The sequence below is a fragment of the Pongo pygmaeus genome, chromosome 8, assembly GCF_028885625.2.
Source record: "Pongo pygmaeus isolate AG05252 chromosome 8, NHGRI_mPonPyg2-v2.0_pri, whole genome shotgun sequence".
Classification (NCBI taxonomy): Eukaryota; Metazoa; Chordata; class Mammalia; order Primates; family Hominidae; genus Pongo; species Pongo pygmaeus.
Genome location: NC_072381.2, coordinates 72,949,319 through 72,955,449, shown reverse-complemented (window position 1 = coordinate 72,955,449; position 6,131 = coordinate 72,949,319).

Genomic DNA, 6,131 nt, shown 5'->3' with positions numbered 1-6,131 from the left:
GGTTTGGTGACTCCAGGCAAGTCTCTTAACCTTTCTGAGCTCTGTCTACCCCATCTGAGAAATACAGAAAAATGGTGTGCATCTCACAGTACATTTGTGAATTTTAAATGGAGATAATGTGCACAAAGTCTGTTTAGCACAGGGGTTGGTACATAAAAACTATGATTGGAGTTTCTGGCCCGAAGGGAGGACCCCACAGCTCTGGGCACCCTAGGAGGAGAAACCAGAACCCGGAACGTTTCCAGGGAGTTCCCAAGTGATACTGATGCTGCTGGAGCCAGCACTTCACTTTGAGAACCCCTGTCTTAGGACAAAGTCAGGGCTCTTCCAGGAACCACAGCAAAGCTGGAGTTTTAACCCCTGAGAAGCTGCTCTAGGTTTGCCCCAAGATACCTGCTCCTGGTCATTGACTGTGTGCACGTGTGTGAAGCTGTGAAGATGTTTCTGAGCAACTGTATGTGCGGCTGATGTGTTAAGCTCACACACATGCATGAACCTGTGCACACCTGTGGTGTGTGGACCATGAAAGCAGGGCAGGCTTAGCGGGAGTCGGGGGGCATGCTGTTCGTTAAAGCAGAGGAGGCCTCTCATTCACCAGCAACCCGCGGCACAGCAGCCTCTGTGCTCCCAAGGCTCTGCCTTGCACAGCCTGGGTTTCTCGTGGCTGGGCCTCGGCCCCCACACTCCCAGTCCATTTTCTGCTTCTCCCTGTGTGTCACTTCCCTGACACCCAGCCCTTGTCTCCCGGGGTTAGCTGAGAAAGACCTTTAAAGGTCTCTAGTGCTGAAAAGATTATGCCACCCATGGAACCCAATATAAAAACAACGCTAAACCATAAGTCATGAAACTTAAACATGCTGAAATTGAAAGAGCTTCTTTATGGATTTTTCTGATTATGAACTTCTGGGTAAGTTTATCAACAATCAACACTGAAATTGTATCTATTGTTTGGTCTCCCTGCTGTGCAGATGTGAGGAGCATGTGCTCGGTCGAATGGGAACCCCATCCTTGCCCTTGGGGAGGGGGTGCTTCCTGGGCCCCTACTCCTCCCGTGGGTGTGTGCCTGTGTGCCTGTTTCCTCTCTGGAGCGGCCTGTTTGGACTTTGGACCCTAGCAGAAGGGTCTCTGCCTTTGATCTCTGTTGGTGGCGGCAACTGTAGCAGTACTTTAGGGTTTGCTTCTGTCTCATCTGGCCAGAGTCCTAAAGAGCAGAATGTGTAGAAATAAGAATGGAAGCCCAAGACAGCCTGCTCTTTTTGCTGTCCTCCTGCTCCCAGGCAGTGGGAATTTGTTGAGCTTCAGGTGCAAACTCAGTGCAGGGCTGGGATGCCTGAGCGCCTGTCACCAGTCACAGAAGCCCAGCACAGTTCAAGTTCCTTCCTCCCCACAACATCCCGCCACCTCCACTGTTTATGTAAAGGGGATTATGTTTTGGAGCTTGTACATCTGAGTTTTTATTTCCCCCTTAAATTATCTGCTCTTGCAGCTTTCCAACTATGTGCTATGGTTTGAAGCCTCGTGAAAGGGGAAGATGCAGGCCACCCAGGATGAAGGGGTTCCTGATCAGCTTTGCTGCTTGGCACTGGCCTTCTGAGTCCATAGCTAGACAGCGATCCCGAAGGCCCGTGCTTATTTTATTTATTTGTTTTAGATGGAGTCTCACACTGTCGCCCAGGCTGGAGTGCAATGGCACGATCTTGGCTCACTGCAACCTCTGCCTCCTGGGTTCAAGCGATTCTCCTGCCTCAGCCTCCTAAGTAGCTGGGATTACAGGTGTATGCCACCACACCTGGCTAATTTTTGTATTTTTTTTAGTAGACACAGGGTTTCACCATGTTGGTCAGGCTGGTCTCGAACTCGTGACCTCAGGTGATCCACCTGCCTCGGCCTCCCAAAGTGCTGGGATTACAGGCGTGAGCCACTGTGCCTGGAAGGCCAGTCCTTTTAAAGGAGAAAAAAAAAAATGCCAGGCACGGTGGCTCACGCCTGTAATCCCACACCTGAGCTGATGGTGCCAGTTGTGTGCATCCAGGAAGCAGACGCTGCTGTGTAAGAAACACACCAGCTGTTTCTCAGGGAGCTACCACTGGGGTCAACATTCGAGGCAGCAGACAAGGCAGGAAGCAAGTGTGGCTGAAGCACGGCATCGTGCTGTGGACCAGGCCTACAACAGCCTTGGTAGTCCCATGGGTAATTGGAACTGGGATAGCTTCAGAGTTGCCCCGTGTGGGGCAAAGTTAACCAGGCCTTTATATTTCCACATTGGTCACTGGACGTGGGCCACCCCAAGAAAGCATGTGATTGTTGTCAAGACAGTTGAGGCGAGGCCTGCAGTCGGGGACGCTAAACATGGTCCTGGGACTGCATGCCTGCCTGGCAGCTTGAAGGGGGCCTGGGAAGTGCAGGGCAACGTCCACCACAGCTAGACAGCAGCCATTCCTTCAGACGGGCGTGCGCTGGCAACTGTGCCTTGCTGGTTGGTGTAATTGTGACCTCTGGGCTAGAGGCTTAAAGACCAGAGTTGGGAGAGGAATGATCTTCCAGGGAGTTTGAGGAAGAAAAGGTGGGAGAGCTGTGGTGTGTGAGAGAAGTGGGTAGGAGAGGAAAGGGGGCTCCAGGAAGCATTGTGGATGAGGCATTGCTATCAGCGCCTGGGGGATGCTCTTGAGAGTGGCCTATCTCTGTCCGGGAGGCTGCTCTGGGCCCTGGCTTCAGAGGTCATAGGCAGCATCGTGGGACACTAGTGCTGAGGGTCACCCTGTCACCAGGGCAATGCTGGGGGGTGCCAGGAGGTGGCCAAAATGAGAGGAGGATGTGTGGTTGACAAAGGGTCAGCCCCTTTGCCGAAAGGCTCCAGTCCTGTGCCCAGTGGTGGGTCTGACCCTCAGCAGCTGCTTTGATGATCATCCCAGAGATAGGAGGAAGGGTCACATCTGTATTTGCAGGAGCTCCTGGTGGGGCCAAATGAGGACAAGAAGAAGAACACTTTTCATTCTGCTAGATGAATCTGGTTCCATGGACTGTCCTTCATTCTGAGACCATGCCCTTCCTGCTGTTTGAGTTCTTTCATGAAATAATGGTGATGGCAGATGGTAGTTGTTGACCTGGTTTTGCTTTTTCTTTAAAATTCCTTACTTGGTGGAATAAAAAGTCAGTGACCGGTATGGTTCCCTCAATAGGGTTTTTTTTGTTGTTGTTGTTTTTGTTTTGTTTGTTTGTTTTTGAGACAGAGTCTCACAGTGTTGCCCAGGCTGGAGTGCAGTGGCGCAATCTTGGCTCACTGTAACCTCCACCTCCCAGGTTCAAGCGATTCTCCTGCCTCAGGCTCCCGAGTAGCTGGGATTACAGGCGCCCGCCACCATGTCCAGCTAATTTTTATATTTTCAGTAGAGACGAGGTTTCACCATGTTGGCCAGGCTGGTCTTGAACTCCTGACTTCAGGTGATCTGCCTGCCTCAGTCTCCCAAAGTGCTGGGATTACAGGCGGGAGCCACCATGCCCAGTCCCCTCAATAGGTTTTTAATATTATGTTGGCCAATGAAACTCAAAGACCCAGGAGCCCCTATCTATTTCTTCATTTAGAGAAGAGGAGTGAGGCTGGGCATGGTGGCTCACACCTGTAATCCCAGCACTTTGGGAGGCCGAGGTGGGTGGATCACCTGAAGTCAGACCAGCCTGGCCAACATGGCGAAACCCCATCTCTACTAAAAATACAAAAATTAGCCAGGTACAGCGGCAGATACCTGTAATCCCAGCTACTCGGGAGGCTGAGGCAGGAGAATCACTTGAATGTGGGAGGCAGAGTTTGCAGGGAGCCGAGATGCATCCACTGCACTCCAGCCCGGGTGACAGATTGAGATTCCATCTCAAAAAAAAAAAAAAAAAAAAAAAGAGGTGTGGGAGCTCCCAAGAGGGGCAGGGCGAGGCCTGGTTTCATCGCCAGTGAGGTGGTGCTCACGTCCCCTTGCCTTGCCTTCACTGTTCTGTCGGCCTCCACATCCTGGAGGCCCATTGAAACCACTTCCTTGATCACCTCCTTGTCACACTGATGGGCAGCAGGGCCTCTTAGGTCTCAGATCGCGTCTTCTTTGTGTCCAGTGTCTAGGAGTGGCCAGAATATTGTCAGTGTCCTATAAAGGTTGGGTGAATAAAAATGATGAATAAAATGTAAAATAATACTCCAGTGAGGGATGGGGAATCTTATGTATATATAATTTATTTATTTATATGTATGTCTTTGTGATACAGATATGAAAGTTCTAAGTTAATGGTGGGATTTCGAGTAGGCAGGGCAGTATAATGCCTGGCACACTGGTACATGGTAGATGCTCAATAAACATCAAATGAATAAATGAATAACAAATGATGAGTAAAGTCTAAATTATCACCTTGTTAGGGGTGAATGGGTAGCATCTTTATTTTTACAGGCCCTAAAGCTTAAAGTAAGAGGATATTTCTCCATACGTCCTGCAGGGATTTTGTAGCAGGACATCAGAGTCTATAGCACTCCTGGATTTATTTCTCATAGATAGTCCCCTCTTAGTCTATAAACCAGAGGGCCCCAGGCTGGCCCCTTTAGGAGGTGAGCTCTGTGCCCCCTGCCCCTTGGCCTGGACATCAGTAGCCCAGAATTTGGGACTTCAGCTGGGAGAGGGAGAGTCGGCCTCTGCCAAAAGCACGGGCTGCCGCTGACATCTTCTTTAAACACTGAGAGTGTGCTGGGGGCAGCGCCTTGCCCTGAAAGCCTGAAGTTTATCTAGCTGGAGAAGAGAGGCTGGAGTGTTTACATCTGCTGTGGTCCTGGTGTACACAGAGTTCTTAACACAAAACGTGCTCATTTCTCAACATCAGGCTCCAGCAGAATCTGTCCATCTATGGCAGGTGGAGGAGGAAGTGAGTGAGGCTTGTCTTAGGAGAGGACGCCCTGACACCCACTGGCTGGTTGGGTCATGGGGGAGTCATCCCAGAGCCAGCCTGGATATTGCAGACAGAAGGAACTTGGTGTCTTCTCTGGGTGTTGGTGGATGTGGCAACACGTGCTGCGGTATGGCTGAGATGAGGACAGGAGTTGGCAAAGGGCCTGCCTGCTGAAAGGCTCCAGTCCTGTGTGCTGTGGTTGGGTCTGTCACTGAGCAGCTGCTCCGAGGCTCAGCCCAGAAAGGGTCACATCTCCTCCTTCAGGAGGCTCCTGGACAAGCTGGGTAGCCAAGACCCAGACTTGCAGAGAGAACTCACCATACCCTTCTGTCAAATGGATGATGCGTGAGCTTCAAGCTTCAGAGGAGGGAGGAAGAGGGCTACAGGGGCGGCGGAGAGTGAGCTTGAGTGGCTCTGGGAGGTCATGAGGGAGGAGACATGGGAGTGAGCCCCAATCCTGAGAGAAAGGTCAGAGTAGCCTGGGGGAGCCAAGGGTTCCTTCAGTAGGGTAATGAGAGATGCAGCAAGTATAAATCTTGTCACAACCCCAGGAGTGCAAGAAAGGTCCTCTTTCTTTATGCTCTGAAAAGCAACTTGATCTTGACTCTGAGTCCTCATCTCGTCCAGCTGGCAGGGAAATCCAACTTATTACTCCTGGGCTCCCACTATCCCCCTCCTGGTGCTGTCCATAGTGCCAGGGCATCTGGGGTGTGCCTTTACTGGTCATTAATCTACACAGGTCACTTTGGACATGCCTGCTGTCCATTTCTGCAGGGTTCTTGAGGAAGGGGGTGGGGGCTGTCATTTCTTAGACAATCCTGGGCCCTGGGAGTTTGGTGCTTAGCTGGGCATTGGGTCCTGAAGGCCCAACTTCCCAGAGCTCCTCTCCTTCTCCCATCTTGGCCATTCCTCTCAGGGCATTGCCAGGGGGAGGAAATGAACAACCACTTCTCCCGGACCCACGGTCCTCTCTTCTCCCAGCCCTCTCCGGAAGTCCTGCTTCATTAAAAATTCAGCCTCTTCCCCCAAATCCCACCATTCTTCATGCTCTTTCATGATGTCTTTGATAAGACCCAGAATACTGGCAACCAAAAAAACCATTCCGCTTTCCTCCAGGACATGTAGACCTTTCATCTTCAGACCTTACTAAGAAGGGAGAAAAATATTTGCATTCCATCCCTGGAGCATGGCAAAGAAAGGCAGGAAAAACTAAA